The sequence below is a fragment of the Macaca nemestrina genome, chromosome 1 (genome assembly GCF_043159975.1).
Source record: "Macaca nemestrina isolate mMacNem1 chromosome 1, mMacNem.hap1, whole genome shotgun sequence".
In the NCBI taxonomy this organism is placed as follows: Eukaryota; Metazoa; Chordata; class Mammalia; order Primates; family Cercopithecidae; genus Macaca; species Macaca nemestrina.
This window is the reverse complement of record NC_092125.1, coordinates 67220393-67247631: the sequence shown is the minus strand read 5'-3', so window position 1 is coordinate 67247631 and position 27239 is coordinate 67220393. Positions and strand designations below refer to the sequence as shown.

At 41.7% G+C, this 27239-nt stretch overlaps 1 long non-coding RNA gene across 17 annotated transcripts in view; it reads left to right on the top strand.

Moving 5' to 3' along the window:
• LOC105484895 (uncharacterized) overlaps positions 1–27239 on the top strand; it is a 356622-nt gene that overhangs the window by 99796 nt on the left and 229587 nt on the right. The window contains exon 4 of one of the 17 annotated variants that reach the window (XR_011613592.1): positions 6895–6913. The exons of the other annotated variants lie outside the window; for them this stretch is intronic. This is a non-coding gene — a long non-coding RNA (uncharacterized lncRNA). Of the gene's footprint in view, positions 1–6894; positions 6914–27239 lie in introns of those variants that run through there. 17 annotated transcript variants of the gene reach the window in all.

Below are 27239 nucleotides of genomic sequence, written 5' to 3'. Positions count from 1 at the left end.
GTTTTGATACCTGGTATGACAAACGCTCATTTGTTATTGTTTTCCAAAAATTTCTTTGCTCTTTTACATAAATCACTTTATGTATAAACTTTAGAAATGTCAAATTTTAAAACAAATGGGCAAATAAAAACTCTGTGATTCTGATAGAAAATTTCAGTGAACTTGTACATCGAGAGAAGATTGACATACTCACCATATTGATGCTTCTGCTTCAGAAACATGGTATGCCTTGACATTAATATTAGACTCTTCTCCTTATTGAGGAAAGTTTTATAGTTTTCTTCTATAGGTCTTGCATAATTTCTTTGTAGATTTGTGCATGTATATTCAGCAGATTTTGATTGCTAGTGCACATTGGACATTTGTAATTTTGCTATTTTGCCAGCCACACTCCTTTTCTATGTTAAGAGAATCTCAAGGCATGGGAAAGGAGGGCCTCTGTTTCCTACCTGTCTCTCACTACAGAAGATAAAGTAGTGGGGGCATTTTATCTTCCTACCCTGGGTAGCTAGAGAATGGACATATAATTTAAGCTTGGTTAATGAAATGCCACTCTCAGGTTGTGAACCTTAAGATAATAAGGCAAAGGGTTAGTTAGAGACTTTTTTTGGCATAGCAGGTGCCTGGAGGCCAGAGTCCTGTTCAGTGGTGTGGTGGTGCAATTACTGGGATGGAGCAGTCCAGCAGCATGGTAGTGGGCGTCCGATGGTGGCGTCACTAGTGGTGTGCGATGACAATTGCCTTTGGCATGATCTTGGCTGAACATTGTTTGCCTCAGTTCTTCCTGAACCCCTGTCCCCAGTCAATGCAGTGGACTACGTAATACCCTACCAATAAGCTTTGTTTCTGCCTAAGATAGCCAGAATCAGTTTCTGTTGTTTATAACCAAGAACCCTGACAAGAGTCCATCTTGCATTACAATTTACGATTGGTTATTTTTGATGCATATAGAAGCCATCGATGTTTGCAGTAGTCTTAGAAGTCAAAGATAAAACTGATTATTTTACCCTCAGGTCATTCATAGTTAGAGGATTTTGAAGCTGAAATAATCCCAAGACCACCAGACTACTGAACACCTACTACATGGCAGACACATATATTCTGTATTGCTTTCAGTCTCCTTAATTATCTTAGAGAACTGGCATTTTTTATTTCTACTTTTGCAAATAAGGAAATGGGGTTTTGGAGAGATTAAGAAACATGTCATGGTTATGTAATTCATGAGGAGTGGAGCCCAATTTTGAACTTGTGTTTGTTCTATTACTAAGTCTCTGACGTTTTGAGTTCCTCAAGCTGACTTTCTAAATAAATGTTGTCTTTTAAATATTTACTTCCCAGAGCCTGGGTGATAGAGCGAGACTCCGTCTCAAAATAAATAAATAAATAAATAAATGAAATAAATAAATAAAAAATTTACTTCCCAGATATGCATATGCAATATTCATCACTTTTTTCTCTAAGAACATTGACCATGATCTCAGGTTCAATTCAGACCTTCAAGTTTTGTTGTTGTCATCTTCTGTGCCTTTCACTGCCTCTGCACCTGAAACTAGACAATTTTTTTTCCCTTGTCACAAATGTATCATTCTTTCCCTCCCTTTTTCCATTTTATATATTTGAATTCTTCATGAAGCCTCTGTGAGTCCTATGGCCCATGATGTTCTCTCTTCTTTTCTGAATTTCTGCAGCATATCTTAGTTCCATTCACTTGACACTTAAATGTATACAGCTTTGCACTTTTATTGGCTGTTTAGGCATGTCAACCTTATCACTCATACAAAAGTGTTCTGATTCTGGAGAAAAAAAATGTACCCTATTCATCCCTGTGGTCCCTGTAGCATCCATGTTAAATGGCATGCCCATGGTAACTCTAGAAACATCAACAATCTATAAAGCTCTGAGGTCTTAAAAAACAATTGACTTTTGTATGAAACAGTTCAACTTGTGGGTGCTCTCTATCTGGAGAGCATATACCTTTATGGAGGTAGTTTTCTGATTCTGTCTTTAAATTACTTCAGATTTGGAAAGTTTTATTACAAATGCCTAAAGCATGGATTGTGACCAGTTGACAATTTCCACCACCATGAGACCTGGGTGGGAGGCCGTGGGCAGACCTGGAGCACACGGTAGGACACGGACATGGGGTAAGGTGGCTCTGCAGCCCAGTCTGCACTGTACTCCCAATCCTGTTTCCCTGAACCAGGGCTATGCCACCTGGAGGTCGTGGCACATTTTTCTAATTTGCACAAAAATTATCTAGGCTCACAGAGGCCCTGGGTATGGGTTTTGCCTAAAGCAGGGAATGCTGGGGGTAGACCACACAAAGCATTTTCTTAGTCAGAAATCAAGACATTGATACTGGTGGTTTTTCCTTCTGTAGAAATGTTAATATCAAAAATGACCATAATCTCAGAGAACCTTAGTTTTATATTTACCTGAAGACAAGGGGAATAAATGTATCCATGGATTGCTAATTTTGGTAAATCGCTTACATTGTAAAGGGTTTTAAGATTCATTGCTCAGAGGGGTTGTAGGAGAACAGGGGTGGGGGCTGATGTACCAACTGTGCCTCAGATTGGAACTGGAAGGGATCATCATCCCCAATGTCCTTGCCCCTTTTCCATGTGTATGCCCATCCTGTGTCCCTCTGTCACCTCTCCTTGGGATGGATACTAAATCATGGTGTGTTCAGATTTCTGATCTGTCTTAGCTTTCATTAGTGCAATTCTACATTAATAATGGAGCCTTAGGTCTCTCTCCCAATACCTGCATCTAAAGCCAATTCCTTGCCCAGCACCTCAGGTCATTCTGTCTTGTCTAAGGGGGGTACCCACACACAGGCACTGAGGCCACTCTCCCTCAGAGTCTCTCTGCCCTATCAGCCAAAGAAGAGACTCCTACCCTATTTGGTTTTGCAAATGCCTCTCAGGACCGCAGAAACTCTCATACTGGCTTTAGAGTCATTATTTTCCTCCTTCTGGAGGTCTCGGCGACTTCAGTTTATAAGCTCTAATTTTGCCCCTGAGGAAAGATTGATTTTTCTGAAACATATTCATCAATACTATTCAGGCTGATTCTACCCCCCTAAACTAATATGCTGATCCAGTGTCCTCAGGATTTAGTGGCCACATTTTCCAAATGCAAAATTGGAATACATGGTCTGACAAGGTGATAGAATATTTGAAATCGGGACTGACCTAGAAAATTCAGGACACGCAGCTGTCATACATAATGGCAACACGGCCTATATAACACACACCATTTTCCCTGAAGCCTGTCTGCATCATGACAGCTTCATTTGATGGTCCGAGATAGCCTGTCTCTTTCTGTTTTGGGTCACCCAGTTAGTATATCCTCATTTCCTCTTGGAGGGATGAATCCTGCGTTCAGCTTATTTACAACACAGGGATGACTGACAAGCTGTGTACCCAACTCCACCCACTCTGACAGGTCAACTTGACTATATGTGAAGGAAGCATCCTCCAGGATCTCTGGTAACTGAAGGAACCAGCCTAACCACACTGAACATCAGACTGTGGGGGGATCTGGAAAGCTCTCCTTCAGCCTGTGTGTGTGAGTTACTGTTCGTGGAGTGTGGATACAGTCTCTATTTGGGAGATAAAGGAAAGGAAGGTATTTTGTACATGAGCACTTGGGGAAACATGGGGAAAGTGAAAGGAAAGCTTGCTTTTCCTGTGCTAGACCGAGAGAAAGAGCTGGAATTGATCTTCACGATAGAGCTGCAGGATAGTTTCCTTGGGAAGTTTTATGAAATTCCAAGCATGAATATTGTTGCTCAGGATCTAGTAGGTAAAGGAGAGAACTGAGTTTAGGAGACGGGCTTTCTTCCTATTTCTGGAGTTCAGGTACCTCTAGGATTTATGGTGTGGGGAGGACTAAAAGAGAATATCTGTTATGTAGTGAATTGTGTCTCCCCATAATTTGCACGCTGAAGCCTTAAGCCCTCCATGTGACTGAATTGGAGACAGGGCCTTTCAGGAGGTGATTAAGGTTAAGTCAGGTCATGAGGTGGGGCCCTGATCTGATGGAGCCGGTGTCTTCATGAAAGGAAGAGACCTCGGCGATCTTGTTCTCTCTGCCATGCGAGGGCACAGGGAGAAGGCAGCTGTCTGCAAACCAGGAGGAGGGCCCTCAGTAGAAAGCAAATCCTATCAGAACCTTGATCTTGAACTTCCTAGCCTCCAAAACTGTGAGGAAATAAATTTCAGTGTAAGGCACCCAGGCAATGGTATTTTGTCATGATAGCAGACCAAGACAGCACCCTTATCATAGATATTATTGTTTTTTTTTAGAGTATATTGGTGACCTAGGTGTGGGAGGATAGGAGAATATAGAGATTCAGCAGGGAGGTTCTAGAGTCGGACTGAGTGAATTTGTATCCTGAGCTGCCACTCACTAGCTCTTTAACCTTCAGTAAGTTACTTGACCTTTTTGTGCCTTGATTTCCTCATCCGAAAAATGGGTCTAATATTTAAAGATTAAGTTAACAAATACATGTAAAGGGCTTAAAGCAGTGACTAGCATATGGAAAGGTCTCAGAAAGTGTTTGCTATTATTGGTGCTATTTTTGTTGTTGCTATAAGGAAGTCAGAATAGAATAACATTAATGGAATTATTTTTGAGCTCAGTAAATACCTTGCTGGAGCTTCCACAAACAACCTGCACAGGCTTTTACAGGGGGCATTGAGGGTCTATGGTCAATCAATTGATGTACATGTATTTGCAAATTTGGACATAAATATTAATGTAATCTCATTTATATCCATGCGGTGATGAGGCCAGAGAGCATCAGTGCAACATATAATTACCATTTTATAATGCTCCATGCAGCAGAAACTGCTAGCTTCTCTCTGAAGTCTATACTTTCTACTTCCTGGGCAGAAAGACTATGGTGCTAGCCTCTCTTGTTGGTAGGTGCATTTATGTGATAGAAGTCCAGCCAGTGGAAGGTGACACAGCAATGACATGTGCCACTCCCAGGCTTGGCCTCTGAAAATTCCCATGCATGTCTTCTTCATTGTGTCTTCAAGGTGGCAGAAATGAGAATATATAAAGAACAATACCCACATCTTGAAAATGGCATAGCCTCCATTAGTCTGGGTCCTTGAATAATTGCCAGCTGTTCATCCAACCAGCAAGAAATAATTTTGTGTATGTGTTTGTATTACACATTTTGAAGGGTTCTTTGCTGCAGTAGCCTAATGTACTTCAAATAGCATGAGTCTATCAAAAGCACAAAATGTCTCTTATTTCTTCAAAAGGGTTATTTACTCACAGCATTATAGATGTTGCTGTAACTATGAATAGTCAGGCCTCATGGGATTTGATCACAAAGTACTTTTATATTTATCTTCTACTGCTCTTTTACACTTGCCCAGTGGTAGTGGCCCTAACTTTCCATGGATACAAACTAGGATAAACAGCTTGACTTTTCTGGTCAGTTTCAGGAAAGAAAAAGTCTAGTTTTACTTAAAATTGCAAACACAGACTCAGTTTGGAAATTAAAAATGTCCATTCCTATACATTAATAATAACAAGAGACTTCAGCTTCATCAAAAGGTCACATTTTACTCTCTCACTTTCTCTCCTGCATGTTGCAGATGAGATTCCTGCCTTGGGGAAACATGATGTGGTTGGTTTCTTCTCTTTTTCTATCTGACCCTCCCAGGTTAAACTGGACTATAGAATATGGGAGGTGGTATGGATGTAAGGAGATGTAAGAGGAGTAGAGAAGTTTTTAGCTTACAGGCACTGTTGAGATGACAGATGTTGACCTGAGAGATGTTTCCATCTGTCTGTCTCTATCATGAGACTTTTTTGTATGCTCTTTGGAAACTTATCATAGATATTCTGTCATCTGGAATTTCCTTAATCTGGATATATGCTTCTCTATCTGACTTTGTTCTTCTTCAGTCCTTAAAAATCAACAGTCTACTTCCAGATTCTCTTTGTTAAGGTTAAGACCTTAACCTAAGGTGCCCTTTAGGTGAACTATTTTAAAAAGCATTTTAAATCCCCTAATTGTGACTCTCTTTGGTATCCTTTGATCAGTCAAACTTTGAGCATGTCAACACAGAAGAAACCCTTCTTTGTTTTACCACCAGTGCAGCTAGCCAGCTTATCTTCTGTTTTCTAGATTCCCAGAACGGCAATAAGACATCAGCCCACTGCAGGTACCCCAACCCCATTTAACTGTAAGGACACATATGAGGCCCACTGATTATTTCCATGTGACTCTTCTTTTGAAGTTAGGTGGACAAGAGGGAATGCTCATAACACCACTATTTCCAAAGAGATTCTCATCACAAATATTCTCCTCATCTTCGTTCTCTCAACCCTTGTATCCTTAATGTGAACAGAAAGAGACGGGGGGATATCTAAGAATTATAACACTGGTTCTTATCATTTCCTCTGACAGTTGGCATCTTGATTGTGTACCTGAACCTGGTGTTCATTATAATTGCAACTTAGATCAAACTTCTAGTTTAATATTGTGCTACAAAGATGTTAATTAAACAAATATGTCAAAAACTAGGGCAAGAGGTTCCGAGTTATAGCAAGTAGGCAGCTATTGAATGAACGGAATTTAGGATGTGTTAATTCATTCAACATTGATTCTTTAATATGTAACAACTTCAGAAAAAGGCATCAGAGGTAGAGAGAAGTAGAAAACGCACATAGGCACTACCTTCAGGGAGCTTATAGTCTAAATATAGAGAGTAATATTAACTAAATAATCAAATAAAATAATACAGTTGACCCTTGAACAGCACAGGTTTGAACTTTGCAGGTCCACTTATATGTGGATTTTCTTTCATCTCTGCCACTCCTGAGACAACAAGACCAACCCCTCATCTTGCTTCTCCTCCTCAGGTTTCTCAACCATGAAGACAATGAAGACCTTTATTTATCCACTTTTATTCAGTGAATGAAGTAAATATATTTTCTCTTCCTTCCTATTTCTTAACATTTTCCATAGCTTTCTTTATGGTAAGAATACAGTGTATAGGTTGGGTTTGGTGGCTCATGCCTGTAATCCCAGCACTTTGGGAGGCTGAGGCAGGCAGATTGCTTGAGACCAGGAGTTCAAGACCAGCCTGGCCAACAAGGCAAAACCCTGTCTCTACTAAAAATATAAAAAATTAGCCGGGTGTGGTGGCAAGCACCTGTAATCCCAGCTACTGGGGAGGCTGAGGCACCAGAATTGCTTGAACCTGGGAAGCAGGGATTGCAGTGGGCCAAGATTGCACCATTGCACTCCAGCCTGGGCAACAGGGCAATACTCCATCTCAAAAAAAGAAAATACAGTATATAATGCACATAACATACAAAATATGTGTTAATTGACCGTTTATGTTATTGATAAGTCTTCTGGTCAACAGTAGGCTATTACCAGTTAAATTTTGGGGGAATTAAATGTTATGTGCAGATTTTTGACTATGTGTGGGGGGTTGGTGTCCAAACCTGTATGTTGTTTGAAGGTCACCTGTGTATAATTTAAAATAGCAATGATTGTATGAAGAAACATTATAAGGTGTTACGGGGGAGAATGAGAGAACACTTGATTTAGATGGAAGATTTGTAATGAAAAGTCAGTAGGAGGTGAAGCTGCCCAGGTGAAAATTTGTGAGTATTTCAAGGAGAGGGAAGGTCATCTTTCAAATCTGCAAGGCTATAAATGGCACAGAAAATTTGCAGAATTGGAAGAAGACCAGAGGCCAGTGTTCCCACAGGAATCCACCCATCGTGCAACACCTTGGAAGTCACATAGAAGGCTTTGGACTTTAACCTGTAAAGCAATGGAAGGCCAATAAAGGACCGTAAACAGGACAGTGAGGGGGGCAGATTTGTATTTAGAAATGATCACATAAATTACTGTAAAAAGAATGAATTAAGACCAGGAGTAATCCTAGAAGCAGGGACACCTTTGTGGTGACCTGGAAGAAATGTGCCGTGGACTGGGCATGATTATGGAGATAGATGGAAGTACATGGTTTATTTGGGATAGATTTAGAAAGTATAAACCATTCAATTGGATGAAGGAAAGGGAGTTGTTAAGGATGACTCTTAGGTTACTGTCATGGGCTAACGAGTGAATCGAGATGCCATTTACTTGAACTCTCTAGGAAGAAGCCAATTTTAGGTGGGGGAAAGATAAGGAGTTTAGTTCAGTGCACAATGAATTTGAGGAGTCTGTAGGACATCTAAACAGAGATGCTAAATAGACATTGTATGTGTGGATCTGGAACTCAGAAGTATGACCTGCAGATATAAGCGTGGGAGTTGGCAGATAGTTGTTATTTAGAGGTTGCATAAATGAGGAGTAGCCAGTGAGGTTGAGAAAAAAACCAGGAGCTTATGACATTATCAAAGCAAATATATCAAGAAAGAAGGGTGGCTAGCTGTATTGGTTTCTGTTGAGATATCAAGTAAGAGAAGAAACTAAAATGAGTCCACTGGATTTTGCAACATGAAAGCCATTAGTGATCTTAGTGAGTACATGTAATATATTTCCAGTTATTAATGGAGTTCCAGTTAGTGTCAGAAATCAGAGGAAAAAGAGCTCGGAAGAAAAGTTATTGAGTAGGTCACAATCATTCCAAGATCAAATACCAAAATGACAGAATTTGCAGTGACATAATCAGAAAGTGAGGTTCAGAAAGAAGGGCATGCATGTAAGTCAGGAGTCGTGCATCCAAAATGAAGCCGGGATGAAATATTACATCAAAGCAACAAAGAACAATTTAGAATAAAATGATCCTCAGTGATTACTTAATCAAAATATAACTCTATGGATAAGTAAACTGAGGCTGAGAAATGACTTTGTCACGGTTACACAGTGAAAGAATGGCAGAGCCAGGATTAGAAAGCTGTTCAGAATCTACACGTCGCTCATTCTGTTTTTGTTGCCTCTCGTGGCCTGCTTATTCTAGGCAGAAGACATAGGAAGAGGAATATGGCTCAGTTGTCAGGCAGCACCTGAGATCACTCCCAGCTGGAAGAAACTCATTGGAGCAGACTTAAGTGACCTATAACTTACAACAGGCAAGCCAGGGTCAGAAATAATCAAGCCTCAGCCTCGTAATTTATCAGCACCTGAAAGTCCGCTTCTGTGGTTTCCTCTCTCTTCAAGTTGCTCAGGCATGGGGCACACAGCTCTCAGTCCTCTAGTGGCAGGAGGACTTCATAAATGACATTTGATTATGCTCAACACAGCAGCCAGGGGCTGTACACCAACTTCAATAAAGACGGCAAACACTAGCGATCTCCATAAAACACAGAAGCCCGGGGGGAATGGAATCGAAATCTTAATGTCGAGATCCACGGCCACTAAGGCAAATGACAGCAAAATGCGAACAAATTGCAAAACCAATAATAATAAAATTCCTGCTTGTGCTGCCTGTAAGGCATCAGCTCTCCAATATCACCCCCAGGGAGCAAAGTCCGCTCTCCGTGGGGTCAGTGGAGGCTATTAGAAGCCTGCTTGCTAGGCTTCTCAGCTGGAACCCAGCGCTGCTGAAATAGCTTTGCATTCAATTGTGTTCCAACCCTCTAATCCTGCCCTTCTGCCTGAGGGGAATCGTAGGCAAATTTAGCCTTATTCCCAAGCCAGAAATATTTTTTGAGACATGTGAATCTTGATGTTTTTGATTTCTCAATTATGACCAAGTCTTGAATGAAATTTTAGAATTTTAATGCTAGAAGTCTTAGAGATCATTTATCTCCCCACAACTCCACCCCAAACTAAGACCTAGAGAAATGGGAGCCTTTGTCCCAAGTCATACAGCTTGTGACAGCACTGGAATTGGAATCTGGAGCTCTGAACAGGCAGTCACAGCTCCCAGGCAGATTCAGTGAAAGGGAACTTACTATTAAATAAGGAACTAAATATAGATGCTTTTTGTTGTTGTTGTTGTTGTTCTAGGGGAGTCACAGCATTTACCTCACCTCAGGGGAAAATGTATTCTTTTGTTTCTTTTGTTTAGGAACACACTTTAATGGTTTGTTTTGTTGTTGTTGTTTTGTTTTGTTTTTTTTTTTTTGGTCATAAAAGCCATAGCCTTGGGTCTCATCTAAAATGGGGAAGTTAAGTGTGTCTGTGTAAAACCACATGGTCATGTAAAAGCATATTCTCCCTGGGGCCAGAGAGATTGTTCTGATGTGCTGTGATGAGGGCTAGTGGTGAGGAAGATGTCCCATGGAGTGGAGTTCTAGTGGGTTCCTTGCTGTGAATAGAAGGGAGAATGGACTAGATTGAGAATTGGCTGCGGGCTTTGCAGATCCAAATGATAGCAATGTGTGCCTTGCAGCGTTGGTAGCTCTAGACCTGTACTATGCAGAATATCTGACATTGCCCGGATGTTATCCATGTGAGCCTTCGGTAAAATGGTTTCCTAGCACAAACCTTTGTGCTAATGACGTTAATAATATGGGGTGGAATGCAAGCCAAGCACTGTGTGGGCCTCTATCAGTGAAGAGGAGAGTTGCTTCCCTAACACCCCCCCGCCCCCAAGACTTTGAGGCCTGCAAGTGGTAGTACCAGTGTAGAAAGGGAGGGCTGCATTGCAGGACTTTGGGAGCTGACAGGCAAGTGAAGGCCTCAGGGAGAGCGGGCAGGGAGGACCAAGAGCCAGCTGCTACAGAGGAGCAGGCAGCCGTGGGAGCTGGGTGGGGCAGGCTTACCACAAAATGAAATCTACTGAGAGAAGGCGACCCCTGAAGGGATTTTGAGTGTGGGGTGAAAAGTGGGAGGAACTAGACTATGCTTTATGGAGCTAGAAACTGCAAGCAGTAATCAGAGGTGACCCTGGCTTTGGGTGCTTGCGTTTGTCACTGTTAAATGTCACTGTCCTCACATTAAATTAAGTTCGGTTATGTTTATCAGTGATTGCTCTGGTTTAATTCAAATTAAAGTTCCATGGAAAATAAATCAATGTTTCTGGGGCATGGAAGTCTTCACTCCAAAGCCCATCTCCAGCAGGACGAGTGTCGGAACTCGCTCACCTGTGTGCGTGACTGCCCGTATCTATTTCAGCTCTGAGATCATTCCAAAGGGCAAATGAGCAAAGAGTTGTGTTGTAGAGGGGGTTCCAGGCCCACTATGCCTTGAAAAGCTGGGACTGCTCTCTTTTAATCTCCCTTCTTATTTGGGGTTTCTGAATGGAAGAACCAGGAGCTGAAATTTCCTCTCTTCTGCATTTTGAGGTTAAGATCCCATTAAGATCCCAGAAATGTTCAGGTTTTGTTTGTTTGCTTGCTTGTTTTAATTGTGACAAAGAGTAAATTTGTCTTAATCACCAGATACTTGCAGATGATGGAAATCGGTGGGGAGGGCTAGAGAGATGGAGAGGAGAAATGAGAGTCAGAGAGCATCCATGCCTTTTATTGGGAGTTCTCTGGAGCTTGTGGGAAAACACCAATATGTATTTTGAGCTGTGTACATCTCATTTCACTGTTTAAAGGAAAATAGCAGGCCTAGGCCACAAGGGGCCCAAACAGAGAGAGGAGGCCTTGGGGTATACATACACTCAATACTGTGACCTTCTTAAATATAAACATTCCAGAGATGAATAGTTTATGACTTCTGCTGGTGCCTGAGATAGCTTCATAAATGAATGAATTAGGTTTGGCCACAGTAAACACCAACTGTAAGAAATATGCAAGGCCAGCGGAATAAAAACAAGGGAGGAAGGTTTCTAGTTGGCATTATAAGAAATGGGATTATTTCTCATTTGTAGCCTATGGAACATATGTTAATTTTCATGCTGTAGTTTGTGTCTAAAGAAAGAAAAGGATTCTTGCCATTTGTGGCTGATACTGTAGCTTGTCTTCCTGACAACCCTTCTCTCTGTTTTCTGTAGTATAACCCTGACTTCGTTTTGGGTAACAGAGAGTCTAGTTATTTCCCAGTCCCTCTTTGCACATAGAGGTGGCTGAATAAAACAGTTCCAGCCAGTGAGATATCAGAAGTCACTGGATGAAACTTCTGGAAAGGCCTTGGGAAGGGGTACAGGTTCATTTGGCTCTTCCATTTTCTTCTTGCTCACTGTCCTTCTCCTCTCTTCTAAGAGCTGAAGCTGGGAGGTGTAGAGGTTCCCTGTGACCATGCGGATGACAGATGACCACTGAGGGGGCAGTGCAGGAGCACAGGGTGGGCGGTCCCCACACCAGAGGGCAGCCTCCCTCTGGACTTCTTATGCAGGAGAGAGATCAGCCCCTTAATGTCTTTGTGAATGTGTCTGTTGAAGCTAAAAGTAATTCTGAGTGGTCTTTTATAACTTCAAGGTACACACGGAGAAAAACGCAAGTAAGTTCACTGTGTATGTTCACCATGTGCACTGTGGCTGCCTCTGAGCTGCATGGGTGAAGTACATGGCCCATGAGGACTGTTATTGGAGCGGAGCACTCTCAGACCAAGGCAGCTGGACCAAAAGGGAAAGGCCACCACCCCCTAGACCTTTCCTTCAGCTCTCTCCTGGAATTAGAGGCAAGTCCGCTGCAGATCTCAGGTTACCTCCATGATGATGTGGTCTGTAAAACACAGGAGATAGTCCAAGCTCATAAATATGGGTTCAAATGTGTCTCTATGTACAGGAAATTCCAGAAAGAAAGGATGGCAGCTTTATAAACATAGCTTCTGGTGGAAGCTTTATGAGTGTTGTCGGTGTTTTCATGCTCAGTATGTAGCGGGTGCTGCACGAAATCGAATGGAATGCAGAAGTCTGTAGAATTGTCCAGATACGTTGCCAAACCATGGAGATGTGTGTATATATCATCCGCCTCTCACCCACCTCTTTGTCTCACGCCTCCCTTGCATCTCCATCACCCCCTCCACTCCTATCACCTCACTTCTCACCCATCTTTTTGTTACCCCATTCTCTCACATCTCACTTCTTTCTTACCCCGGCTTTCTGTCACCCCCTTCACTTCTCCTAACCTCTTACCTCTTTCGTGTCTCGCTCCTATCTGTCTCTCATATATCTCCCATGTCTCTCATATGTATCTCATCTCTATTATATAATGTATGTGTATATATGTATATATACATATATTCCCGGACAGATCTGAAGCAAAGGTCCAGGAGTTGGCGGCCTTTCCCTTGTGGTCCAGCTGCCTTGGTCTGAGGGTTCTCAGCTCCAGTAAGAGTCCTCATGGGTCATGGACTTCACCCATGCAGTTTAGAGGCAGTCACAGTGCACACGGTGAACATACACAGTGAACTTACTTGCATTTTTCTCCATGTGTATGTATATATACATATACATTATATATATATATATATATTTGAGACCAGGATGCTGAAGGCTCCGGATACCCAACATGGTCAAATGGTATGTCACCTATGTTGACATTAATTGCTCTTCCACAGGCAAAGCCTGCTGTTAGATTTGTGAAAACTATATGTTATCTCTACCTTGATAGAGGAAAATGTGACTTCTGTTTAATTTTGTAAGTTGAGTCAGATTTGAAAGGGCACAAAGGAAGCCTGCCACATACATGGAAGAATATTTTGTAAAGTGAATCAAGCCACCGTTCCACTTCATTTAATGTCTACTCTCCCCAGGTCAGGCTACGTATCTGCTTTGTACATTTTTACTGTTTACAGCTCAGGTTTCCTGAAAAGGGCGTGTTATTTGTAATTATTTGTTGCCGTCATTAACAAGCAGGGCAGCCCCATAGAGCACCGAAGAAAACACTGGCAGCTGAGTTGTAAAGGGAGGCATTTGCTGGTAAAGGAAGCAAAAGCAGTTGTGGACAGCTTTTATGAGCTTTTAGAAACAGACTGAAAAGTGATGCTCTCCTTCTGACTGCTAAGCTCAGCCTGAATGACGAGGAGAAGGTAAATACACTAACAAATTGTTCTCCAAATGTGGCTGCAAGGTGACTTTTTTCAAAGGAAGCATATTGGAGATAAAATGAGGCAACCTTTTAATGTGCTGCTCCCAGTCAAGTGATTATGAGTAGCTTTATAACAAACACCACCAGGAGTTGCATCCCCAGGCGACTTATTTGACGTTGCCCCCAGAAATTTAATTTGGAGATCTGATGGAGACCCACTAGAAAGGGCAGCCACCATCTGAACAACCCCCATTCTCTAAGACGTTCACACATACACACACACACACGGAATTAAAATTGATTTTCAATGTTTTGGCAGTCGTAGGAGACTCTAGTCCCTCCAGCAGCATTTCCCAAAGAAGACATTACTTATCAGAGCTGGTCAGTATCAGCAATCTCTTAGATAAATAATTTATGTGGGGAACTAATAAAATAATGGAGTACTTTAGGGGCTGGTAATAAGCGTGCAGATGAGAGCCTCCTGGGCACACTCCACAAGAGGCAGAATCCACAGCTTGGGTGCACTGCCTGTCTTTACTTTAACTGCCTATACTGTTCCCACTCCCACGTCTCATCCGTAGAATGCCATCCCCTGGCTGTACTTTCTTGCACTGTAAACTTGTATAAATCCTCTCCATCCTTTAATGACCAGCTCCACACTCTGTTTGATGTAGCCTTTCTTGCCATTCCAAACCTAATTTCTCTCCCGCTCCAATCTCCATAGTGCTTATGTTTATACGACTTGTCTCATCCCTTTTGAAACAGCCATGTGCTACTCCTTGCATTGATATTTTATTTGTTTAATTTGTACAGTCATTAGATTATAAACGTTTTAGAGATAGAGGCATGTTGAATAGCCCCTAAATCCCCAACAGTGTATGTTGCTGCATATCTGCCAGTTGCATGCATTTGCTGACTTGCCTGCAGGGCAAGAATCCTCTTAAAGAATCATTTCTTCTATTGTATGTGTCTAACAGGTGATGGAGGGTCTAGAGATATTGAATTTTGGTGGCAATTTTAGAGGCAAGCATTCTTTTGTTTTTGAGGAAGTATACAACCTATGCCCAAGAAATAAAAAAAACAGATTTTTCTGGAAGAATAGGAGAGACTCTAATTAGCATTTAATTTTTAAAAATTGTCCTTTCTGGAAGGTAATCTTTTGTTCTAGCTTGCCTTTGGGCCAATGGGATGGCATCAAAGAGAAGGGGGCTTTAAAGGCAGGAAGGAGATAATGAGACCCAAGTGGAGCTCTGTCTTCACCCACAAGGAGGGCTGGCTTCTTTGTCTGATGTCTGCAATGGCTGAATCCTCCCCTTTTACTTAGGGGTTGTCTTTGCGCAGCAGGGAACTTTCATGGAATCTTCAGCTCCAAGAAGCAGTTATAAATCTCTCTCTTTTACAGCCTTGCGTTGGCTTCCCTCCTGTGTTCTCCCATTTTTGCCTGTTCAAGAAAGCCCTAGGTGTTGGGTAGAAGCAGGTGCTCTGACACCTCAGGTGCTCTTGCTTTCTCCCCCCTGGTACAGCTCTCTAGATTGACACAGGAAGCCAGAGTTCTGCAGCTGCCTATTGATAAGGCTTTGTATTCCTTTGGATATTAGCAGTTCGTATAATTTTATATGTAAGCATGTTGGTTGCTAGCACCAGAACAACAGCATCCAGAAATGCACACTGAATTGGAAGAAATGTTGCAGATTTCTACTTCAGATCTTAAAGTATTTGGGGAAGAGATAATCTCTGACAATGAAGGGAATAAAATATCAAGGTATTTTACGGCTTCTCTAGAACTTTAAAAAGAAGTGGTAATAGCTTTTGGTCTAGAACGACTCAAAGGAAATCTTTCTTGGAGGAAAAATATACAATTGGCAAAGCTCACAATTTCTCTTCTTTCTTTTCCTTCTTAGCTGGGTAAAGAGAAGTATGATTATTTTTGGACAGTGTGTGGCTGGTTCATTTCTTTGATCTATTACCACAAGACAGCAGCCCAAACTTCTCACCATGTTTCCAGTATAGTACAGAGGGTGGTAAGAAAGTCCTATGTGGCTCCTGCACAAGCTGGGTCCAAGGAAGAAAATCTATTATTTAAAGGTTCTGTTTATCGGGGTTTCTTTTTCAAATCTTTGTATCATTCTACATGACTCACAAGGTGATCCCAAAGCAGGCATTGCAGGAAAAATAATGGGTGCAGGCTGGGAATGATCATTTAAACCAGTGAGCTGGTGTTTTCATAGTTGGTATTTTCTGGGCAGAGTCTCTTAATATTTGCAGCTGCCTTAGGAAAAGTGCATCCTTTATTATTATTATTATTATTATTATTTTTGAGACGGAGTCTTGGTCTGTCACCCAGGTTGGAGTGCAATGCACGATCATGACTCAGGTGATTCTCCCACCTCAGCCTTCTGAGTAGCTGGAACCAGAGGCATGCACCACTATGCCCAACTAATTTTTGTATTTTTTCATAGAGACCAGGTCTTGCCATGTTGCCTAGGCCAGTCTTAAACTCCTGGGCTCAGGTGACCTGCCTGCCTTGGCCTCCCAAAGTGCTGGGATTACAGGCGTGAGCCTCCGCACCTGGCCTAAGTGCATCCTTCATGACAAACAGGCCAGGGCAAGGACATGTTTGAGTAGCCCCAACTGTGACCCTGACTTAGGTTTGGAGTATTATTTTCTTAGGAATGAAATGGTTCAGATACACTTCAGTTTGCATTTAATTCCTAAGGGTTAATATGTAAACCACAGGCATTCTTCAACTTTCCCCGTCATTGCTAGAAGAGTCTTTCACATTTGTAATATTTTACAGTTTTATTTACTAATTCAGCAACTTTTTAAACTTTTAAGTTCAGGGGTACATGTACAGGTTTGTTACATAGGTAAATTTGTGTCATGGGGATTTGTTGTAGATTGTTTCATCACCCAGATATTAAACCTAGTATCTATTATTAGTTACTTTTTCTGATCTCTGTCCATCCACCTTCCACCTGCAGATAGGCCCCAGTATGTGTTGTTCCCCTTTATGTATCCATGTGTTCTCATCATTTAGCTCCCACTTATATGTGAGAACATGTGGTATTTGGGTTTCTGTTCCTGCATAAGTTTGCTAAGAATAATGGCCTCCAGCTCCATCTATGTCCCCACAAAAGACATGATTTCTTTTTTTTATGGCTGCATAGTATTCCATGGAATATATGTACCACATTTTCTTTATCCAGTCTATCATTGATGGTCATTTAGATTGATTCCATATCTTTGGTATTGTGAATAGTGCTGCAATGAACATACATGTGGGTATGTCTTTATAATAGAACTTATAGAATAGAAGTTCTATTTCTTTGGGTATATACCCAGTAATGGAATTGCTGAGTTCAATGGTATTTCTGTCTTTAGGTCTTTGAGGAACCACCATACTGTCTTCCACAATGGTTGAACTAATTTACACTTTACAAACAGTGTATAGACATTTCTTTCCCTCCACAAACCTTCCCAGCATCTGTTATTTTTTGACTTTTTAACAATAGCCATTCTGACTGATGTGAAATGATATCTCATTGTGGTTTTGATTTGAATTTCTCTAATGATCACTGATGTTGAGCTTTTGGTGCATGAATGTCTTCTTTTGAGAAGTGTCTGTTCATGTCCTTTGCCCACTTTATTTATGGGGATGCTTGTTTTTTTCTTGTAAATTTGTGTAAGTTCCTTACAGATGCTGGATATCAGACCTTTGTTGGATATATAGTTTACAAAACTTTCTCCCGTTCTGTAGGTTGTCTGTTTATTCTGTTGATAATTTCTTTTACTGTGCAGAAACTCCTAAGCTTAATTAGATTCCATTTATCAAATTTTTGCTTCTGTTGCAATTGCTTTCGGCACCTTCAGCATGAAATGGTTTCCTCTGCCCATGTCCCGAATGGTGTTGCCTCATTTGTCTTCCAGGGTTTTTATAGTTTTGGATTTTACACTTACATTTTTGTTTTACATTTAAGTTTTTAATCCATCTTGAGGTGATCTTTTATATGGTGTAAGAAAGAGGTCTAGTTTTAATATTCTGCATATAGTTAGCCAGTTATCCCAGAACTATTTATCGTACAGGGAATACTTTTCCCATTGCTTGTTTTAGTTAGGTTTGTGGAAGAGTAGATAGTTGTAGGTGTGTGACCTTATTTTTGGGTTCTCTATTCTTTTCCATTGGTCTATGTGTCTATTTTCATACCACTATGATGCTAATTTGGTTACTGTGGCTCTGTAGTATAGTTTGAAGTTGGGTAGCATGATGCCTCCAGCTTTGCTGTTTTTGCTTAGGATTGCCTTGGCTGTTCAGGTTCTTTTTGGTTCCATACGAATTCAAAACAGTTTTTCTAGTTCTGTGAAGAATGTTGTTGATAGTTTTGGTAGGAATAGCAACAAGTCTGTAAATTGCTTTGGGCAGTTGACCATTTTAATAATATTGATTATTCCTGTTCATGAGCATGAGATGTTCTTCATTTGTTTGTGTCTTCTCTGATTTCTTTGAGCAGTGTTTTGTAATTCTCATTATAGAGACTTGTCACCTCCCTGGATAGCTGTGTTCCTAGGTATTTTATTTTTTTTATAGCAGTTGTGAATGGGATTGCCTTCCTGATTTGACTCTCAGCTTGGCTGTTGTTGGTATATAGGAGTGCTAGTGATTTTTATACATTGATTTTGTGCCCTGAAGTTTGCTGACATTGTTTATTGGCTGAAGGAGATTTTGGGCTAAGACTATGGGGTTTTCTAGACATAAAATTACGTCATCTTTAAATAGGGATAATTTGACTTCCTCTCTTCCTATTTGGATGCCCTTTATTTCTTTCTCTTGCCTGATTGCTTTGGCTAGGACTTCCAATATTATGTTGAATAGGATTGGTGAGAGAGGGCATCCTTGTCATGTGCAGGTTTTCAAGGGGAATACTTCCAGCTTTTGCATATTCAGTGTGATGTTGGTTAGGGGTTTGTCATATATGGCTTATTATTTTAAGGTATGTTCCTTCAATATCTAGTGTTTTGAGAGTTTTTTTTTTTTAACATGAATGCGTGTTAAATTTTATGAAAAGCATTTTTTGCATCTATTGAGATAATCATGTGGGTTTTGTCCTTAATTCTCTTTATGTGATAAATCACATTTATTGATTTGTGTATGTTGAACCTACCTTGCATCCCAGGGATAAAGCCTACTTGATTGTGGTGAATAAACTTTTTGATGTGCTGCTGGATTTGGTTTGCCAGTATTGTGTTGAGGATTTTTGCACAGATGTTTATCAAGGATATTGGCCTGAAGTTTTCTTTTCTTTTCCTTTTTTTTTTTGTATCTCTGTCAGGTTTTGGTGCCAGGATGATGCTAGCTCATAGAATGAGTTACAGAGAGTCCCTGTTCCTCAATTTTTCTTTTTGGAATAATTTCAGTAGGAATGGTATAAGCTTTTATTTGTACATCTGGTAGAATTCACCTGTCAATCTGTCTGGTCCTGGGCTTTTTTGGTTGATAGGCTATTTATTACTGCCTCAATTTCGGAGCTCATTATTGGTCTGTTCAGGGATTCAATTTATTTCTCGTTCAGTCTTGAGGGGGTGTATGTGTCTAGGGATTTCTTCTAGATTTTCTAGTTTATATGCATAGAGATGTTCATAATAGTCTCTGATGGCTGTTTGTATTTATTTGGGATCAGTGGTAATATCTCTCTTGTTGTTTCTGATTGTGTTTATTAGAATCTTCTCTCTTTTCCTCATTAGTTCAGCTGGTGGTCTATCTGCTTCCTTTTTTTTTTTTTTTTTTTTTGATGGAGTCTAGCTCTGTCGCCCAGGCTGGACTATAGTGGCATGATCTTGGCTCACTGCAACCTCCACCTCCCAGGTTCAAGTGACTCTCCTGCCTCAGTCTCCCAAGTAGCTGGGATTACAGGTGTCTGCCTCCACGCCCAGCTAATTTTTGTATTTTTAGTAGAGATGGGGTTTCACTGTGTTGGCCAGGCTGGTCTCAAACTCCTGACCTCATGATCTGCCCGCCTCGGCATCCCAAACTGCTGGGATTACAAGTGTGAGCCACTGCACCCAGCCATCTACCTCATTAAAAACAACAACAACAACAAAAAACAAAAAACAAAACAAAACAAAAAAAACAAAACAACAACAACAACAAAACTAGCTTCTGGATTAGTTGTTCTTTTGAATGGTTTTTCATGTCTCCATCTCCTTCAGTTCAGCTATAATTCTGGTTATTTATTCTGCTACCTTTGAGATTTATTCTTGGTTCTCTAGTTCTTTCAGTTGGGATGTTAGGCTGTTTACTTGAAATATTTCTAACTTTTTGATGTGGGCATTTAGTGCTATATATTTTTCTGTTAACAGGGACTTAGCTGTGTCCCAGAGATTCTGCTATGTTGTATCTTTGTTCTCATTAGTTTCAAAAGCTTCTTGATTTCTGCCTTAATTTCATTATTTACTCAAAAGTCATTCAGGAGCAGGTTATTCAATTTCCATGTAATTTTATGATTTTGAGTGAATTTCTTAGTCTTGATTTCTAATTTGCACTGTGATCTGAGAGACTATTACAATTTCAGTTCTTTTGCATTTGCTGAGGAGTGTTTTACTTCCAATTATGTGATGTTTTAGAGTATGTGCCTTGTAGTGATGAGAAGAATGTATATTCTGTTGTTTTGGGGTAGAGTTCTATAGATATCTATCAGGTCCATTTGATCCAGTGCTGAGTTCAAGTTCTGAATATCTTTGTTAATTTTCTGTCTTAATGATCTGTCTAATATTGTCAGTGGGTATTAAAGTCTCCCGCTATTATTGTGTGGAAGTCTATGTCTCTGTGAAGGTCTCTAAGCACTTGCTTTATGAATGTGGGCGCTCCTGTGTTGGGTGCATATATATTTAGGATAGTTAGAATGTGTTGAATTTAACCCTTTCCCTTATGTAATGCCCTTCTTTGTCTTTTTTTGATCTTTGTTGGTTGAACATCTGTTTTGTCAGAAGCTAGTATTATAACCCCTGCTTTTTTGTGTTTTCCATTTGCTTGGTAGATTTTCCTTTATCCCTTTATTTTGAGCCTAAGTGTGTCATTGCATGCGAGATGGGTCTCTTGAAGGCAGCATACTGATGGGGGCCTGGGTTCTTCATCCAGTTTGTCACTCTGTGCCTTTTCATTGGAGCACTTAGCCCATTTACATTTAAGGTCAGTATTGATACATGTGGATTTGATGCTGTCATCATGATGTTAGCTGGTTATTTTGCAGATTTGTTTATGTGGTTGCTTTATAGTGTCACTGGTCTGTGTACTTCAGTGTGTTTTTGTAGTGGCTGGTAACAGTTTTTCCTTTCCAAATTTAGTACTTTCTGCAGGAGTTCTTGTGAGGCAGGTCTGGTGGTAACAAATTCACTCAGCATTTGCTTGTCTAAAAACGATCTTGGGCCAGATGTGGTGGCTCATGCTTGTAATCCCAGCACTTTGGGAGGCTAAGGTAGGTGGATCACCTAAGGCCAGGAGTTCGAGACTAGCCTGGCCAACATGGTGAAGCCCCATCTCTACTAAAAATACAAAAATTAGCCAAGTGTGGTGGTGCATGCCTGTAATCCCAGCTATTCGGGAGGAAGAGGTTGGAAAATCACTTGAACCCAGGAGGTGGAGGTTGCAGTGAGCCGAGATCACACCATTGCACTCCAGCCTGGGCAACAGAGTGAGCCTTGGTCTCAAAAATAAATAAATAAATAAATAAATAAATAAATAAATAAATAAATAAAATTTTAAAAAAGACCTTGTTTCTCTTTTGCTTGTGAAGCTTAGTTTGGCCAGATATGAAATTCTAGGTTGGAATTTCTTTAATAATGTTGAATATTGGCCTCCAATCTCTTCTGGCTTGTAAGATTTCAGCTGAGAGTTTTGCTACTATTCTGATGGGTTTCCCTTTGTCAGTGACCTGGACTTTCTCTCTAGCTGCCTTTAACATTTTTTCTTTCATTTTGACCTTGGAGATTCTGATGATTATATGTCTTGGGGATGATCTTGTAGAGTACTTTACTAGGGTTCTTTCCATTTCCTGAATTTGAATGTTGGCCTCTCCAGCTAGATTGGGGAAGTTCTAATGGATGATATTCAGAAATATGTTTTCCAAGTTGGTTCCATTCTCCTCATCTCTTTCAGGTACACCAATCAGTTGTAGATTTAGTTTCTTTACATAATCCCATATTTCTTGGAGGTTTCATTCATTCATTTTCATCCTTTTTTATCTGCTCTTGTCTGCCTGTCTTATTTCAGAAAACCAGTCTTCAAGCTCTGAGATTCTTTCCTACACTTGATCTATTCTACTATTAATACTTGTGATTGCATTAGGAAATTCTTGTAGTGTGTTTTTCAGCTCTATCAGGTTGGTTACGTTCTCTGTACTGGGAATTTTGTCTGTCAGTTCCTGCAATGTTTTAATCATGATTTTTAGCTTCCTTGCATTGAATGACAATGTACTCCTATAGCTCAAAGAACTTCATTCTCATCCATATTCTAAGTTCTACTTCTGTCATTTTAACCATCTCAGCCTCAGTCTGGTTCTGAACCCTTGCTGGAGAGGTGATGTGGTGAAACAAAGTCACTCTGACTTTTTGAGTTTTTAGTGTTCTTGTTTGATTCTTTCTCATCTTTGTGCACTTATTTATCTACCTTCAATCTTTGAGTTTTTGTTGACTTTTGAATTTTTTTATTTTATTTTATCCTATTTGATGACCTTTAGGGTTTGATTGTGGAATAAGGTGGATTCAGCCTAACGGATTCATTTCTGGGAGATTTTAGGGGCCCAGTGTTCAGCTCTCAGCACCAGGGCTGCATGTTCTAACTCTAGGAGACTTGTATCAGGCCCTGACTTTGTTCTCTGGCACAAGACTTGGAGTCCACTGCTGTGGGGGGACCAAAGTGTGGCAGCTGCAGCAGAGTGTTAGCAGATGCCAGGGTGCCTGCCTTTCTGTGGGCATTCACCACAGTGGCAGAAGAAAGGAAGCTGGGGAGTGGGGGAAAGACGACGGGTGGGGGGCCCTGCTGAAGATTCTGTGTGCTGTTGCATTGGAGGTAGTGGGTGGTGGTGGTTTGGGGCAGAGTGCTGCCCAGTGCAGGTCTAGGTGCCTTCTCTTTGCCCCACAAACAGGAGTGATCACTTAAGGTGTGAAAACATTACCTGTTCTCTATGCAGTGTTATTGCAGGGGTGGAGTGCTGGCAGGGGTGGGGCTTGCTGGCTCTGAGCTTGCCAAGGTTCTATCTGCAATGGCAGTCAGTGGGGGTAGGAGGCCATATTGCATTCCTGCGTGCTGCTAAGGCAAGTAAAGCAAAACCTGGTTGTGCAGACATGCACCAGGAAAGTGATGTGGGTTGTTGCCATGGGCTCAGGAAAGGAATGTGCAGTCTGGTGTGTGGCCATAGGGGCCACCTCGCTGGAGCTCTCTACTGGTCAGGCTGGTCCAGCAGTGCAGAAGCTATGGCATGGGCCTGCAGGGAATCCAAGACTGCCCTGTAAGCAGGTGTGGCAAGGCTAGGGCCCAAGGAGAGGCCAGCAGACCAAGGAATGCTCAGGTCGAACCAACTCTGTCTGATGTGCAAGACTGTCCTGCAGAGATCAGGCCCAACAGCTCCCCTGTGGCTAAAGTCTCTTATGGGAGTGAGTCAAGCCTAGGGGGATGGCCATTCCTGGCCATGCTCCACTACAGATGCCCCCATACCAAGCCCTCCGGGCTGCATATCAGCTGGCTTGCTGCCCTATCACTCTGCTTGTCGCCCAAGGGCTCCACCCCAGAGAGATGCATGTGAGCAGTTGCTCAGTGCAATCAACCCAGGATGAAGGGTCTGTGCTGTGGGCCCAAGCCAGGGGTTCCCTGTCTAGTGATGAGCAGTGGAAGGTGTGTGGGGCCCATGGGAGATAGACTAGCCTCCTCTCCTTGGGTAGACTACAGCTTATTGGAGGTGCAGATAAAGCACTTAGGGTCTTTGCTCCTTTGTTAGTCCAAGGGTGGCAAGGAAAATTCCATTGCAGAGGCAGTAGCAGAGAGGCTTTCAGTTGCCCCTGGAGGCTCTGTCCAGAGAGTTGCCAAGTTGCTACTGTTTCATTAGGTGGGAGGTGGCTGGAGGCCCAGGCCCGGAGGACCTGTGAAGGAGATAGGGGAACGAGTACCCATCTAACAGTCTGGCCACTTTTCTACAGGACTGTTTCAGTATGCTGGGGGTTCGCTCCAGTCCTTAGTCGCCTCAGATTTTCCAGGACCTGGAGGTATCACCAGTGAAGGCTGCAAAACAGCAGAGATAGCAGCCTGCCCCTCCCTCTGGGATCTTGGTCCCAGGGAGGTATGGAGCTGCTGCTGGCCTGAATGCATCTGTAGAAGGTGGCTGGAGACCCTGGTTGGGAGATCTTGCTCAGTGAGGAGGAATGGGATTGGGGGTCTGCTTATAAAAGTAGTCTGGCCACATTTTCTTAGAGCAGATGTGCTGTTCTGGGGGTCCACTTCAGACCCTGGTCACCTCAGACACTCCGAAGCCCAAAGGCTGGAACAGTTAAGTTGCCCAAACAGTAAAGATGACAGCCCACTTTTCTCCCTGGGAGCTCCCTATCAGGGAGGCACAATGCTGCTACTGTGGCTGACTGGAATTCCAAGCAAGTGGATCTTATCCTGTGAGGTGCCATGGAAGTAGGGCCTGTAGACTGTCGCTGCTCGGCCCCCTGGATTCAGCCTCTTCCCAGGGACATGTACCGGGATCTAACCTCCTGCTTTGCCAGAGTTGCAGCTGCTTTTGCCAGGAAGCCTGAAGAGCCTGAGTATCTAAAGCTCCCAGGCCTCTGTGTGTGCCTGAGCAGCTGCTCTGCTGAGGCTCCATGGAACTCTGTGTGTCAGACTGAAGGCCCTGGTGGAATGGGTTTCCTGACCTGAAAGTTGCAAAAATTTGTGGGAGAAGCATAGATTCCCAAGGTCACATGTTTACTCATTGCTTCCCTGGGTTGGGGGAGGTTCCCTTGGCTCCCTGTCTCTCCTGGGTGGGCTGTCATCCTGCCTCCTTTTTCCCCGTTCTCTGTGGGTTGAGTTGCTTCCTTGATTAGCCCTAATGCCTGTTCCTGGATGTTTTAGTTGAAGGTGCTGTATTTACTCACCCCTTCTGTTCCTCTCCATGAGAGCCACACACACTAGCTCCTTCTAGTTGGCCATCTCAGCCACCTAGTTTAGCAAATATTAAGTGATCTCTGTATATCAGGCATTACACCATGCATGGAGATATAATGAGGAGCAAGACAAATATGCTCTCTTCCCTTACGAGCTCACATTCTTGATGGGTAGAAAGCCTTTAAAAATAATGAAAAAACAAACAAACAACCCAATTCTATTTTGTATCAAGTGCTATGAAACCAGTATGTTAAGGATATGTGATAGTGGGAAACTGAGAAGGGGCTTGAGCAGGTGATCATGGATGGATTCTCCAGGAAGCTGGCATTTAACTGAAGCTTTCTGGGCAAGAATTACCAGCTAGGCAAAGAGCAGCAGACTTGCTGGAAAGTTAGACACCACTACTCAGCCTCCCTTCCTGTGACCACTGCTTAACACAGGTGTATATGTGGGTCAGGAAGTATCGTCCCCTGTTCAAGATGGTTAGAGCTTCCAGGGTTAGAGCCAAGAAGCACCCTAGGTAGCCTGTTATTACCAATAATAGGTGGTGATTGGAAAGGATTTTATAGGGATAGGGGATTCTTGAGGAAAAAGAAGGACTTCAGTAGTACTGAAACAATGTCAAAGAAGACCAAATGAATGTGGGGAATGCAAAAATATGCAGGGAATACAAAAACAGCCACAATGGTTTAGCCAGGATTTCCAAGTGTTCAGGCACAAGTCTCACTCCATCCTCGCTCGGTGCAATGGACACATGCATTTGCCCATTCTCTGTGTGTGTCTACAATGACTATGACAAAGTCAGTGCCTACAGGAGGGATGGTGGGTAATATATGAGTAAAGAGGCTGGGGCACTGGAGCATGCATGATTGATTTAAAGGGAATGTCACTGCTGAGCTACAGGAGATTCAGGAATACTGTCTAGTGTTGTCATATGTAATAATTTTTCAAGACAAGCTAAATATCTGGATTTCCATGTGAAGCTTCCTTATTTCTAAACATTAACAACTAATTACAAAAACACTTTGTAGACAAAAAAATCATTCTTTTGTGGACTGTGTGAGCCACTGGTTGCAGTATCAGCTCAGGACTGAAAACAACGTTTTCAGTTGTTTATTTCAGTTGTTTATTTTCAGTTGTTTATTTCAGAGGCTTATTTCTCCCACTGTGATCTCCCCAGCCTTACATGGGGCTCGGCACCTAGATGTCTCTAATGTGCACAGCTAAGTGGATACCTGGGCACCCCTTCCTCTGACCACTGTCACAGCCAGCTTGCCCAGACATAGTCTTCTATTGTCTGAAGTCTTATAAAACATACATTTAACAAAATAGTCAGTATAATTATTTTTTTTCCTTTTGTGGAGGAAGAAATTCTAGTATCTGATTTCTCTCCAATTCAGTCATGTACCCCTAGTACTTCCAGGCCTCTCTGAGTCAGACTGAGCTTTCTAATGGATTCCAGCCTTTTCTTTAAAACAGCCATCACGAAGCAGTTACTTTTTTCTCCTCAGCCTGGCATCTCAGAGTGTTTTTACCAAATGTCTAATTAATTAACCCTAATTAATTGGAATTTAAAATTGCTTTCCAAATCCATAGTAATGTAAAACTGTCTTCTCTCTCTTGTCGGAAGATTCAGTAGAAAGTCCTACATTACCATGAAGAACATAATATTCTCAAAGCATGCCTCTCATGAAGACTATGAAATTGTTCAAAGGAAAAATCAGGAGATATTGTCTCTATCAAGTGGCACAAAGCTATTTAGATAGAATTACTTTGTCAAGCCAGCTTTGAGCTAAGTTATTCTTTTGTAAGATTTTGCTTTTGCTTTGAACAGTTTTTTACCCTCCTCCCCAACGATTCTTGTAAAAAAAAAAAAAGTCAATATTTTCTGGAAGCACAGAGATGAGAGCCTTTGGAGAACTCTGCCTCCTGTTTGCTACAAAAACATTAATAAATGTCACCAGCAAAGTTGGGTACCAGGGGAAACTGGACAACCTCATGAATATATTTTCTAAAGAGCTTAAAATGTCCATCTTGTATATTATTCGTCTCTTATAGAGTCTAAGAGCTATTGATCCCTTCAACTGCTGCAAAAAGCAATTTAAATGCACCCAAAGCTCTAAGTATATGTGTGTGGACAGAACAGACCTGTTCAAGACGGCTTCTAAATGTCCCGTTTTTCAAAGTGAAGAGCCAGGCTGCAGTAAACAGTACCCCTTGGTAGGGGTAGATGGTATCAATGAGT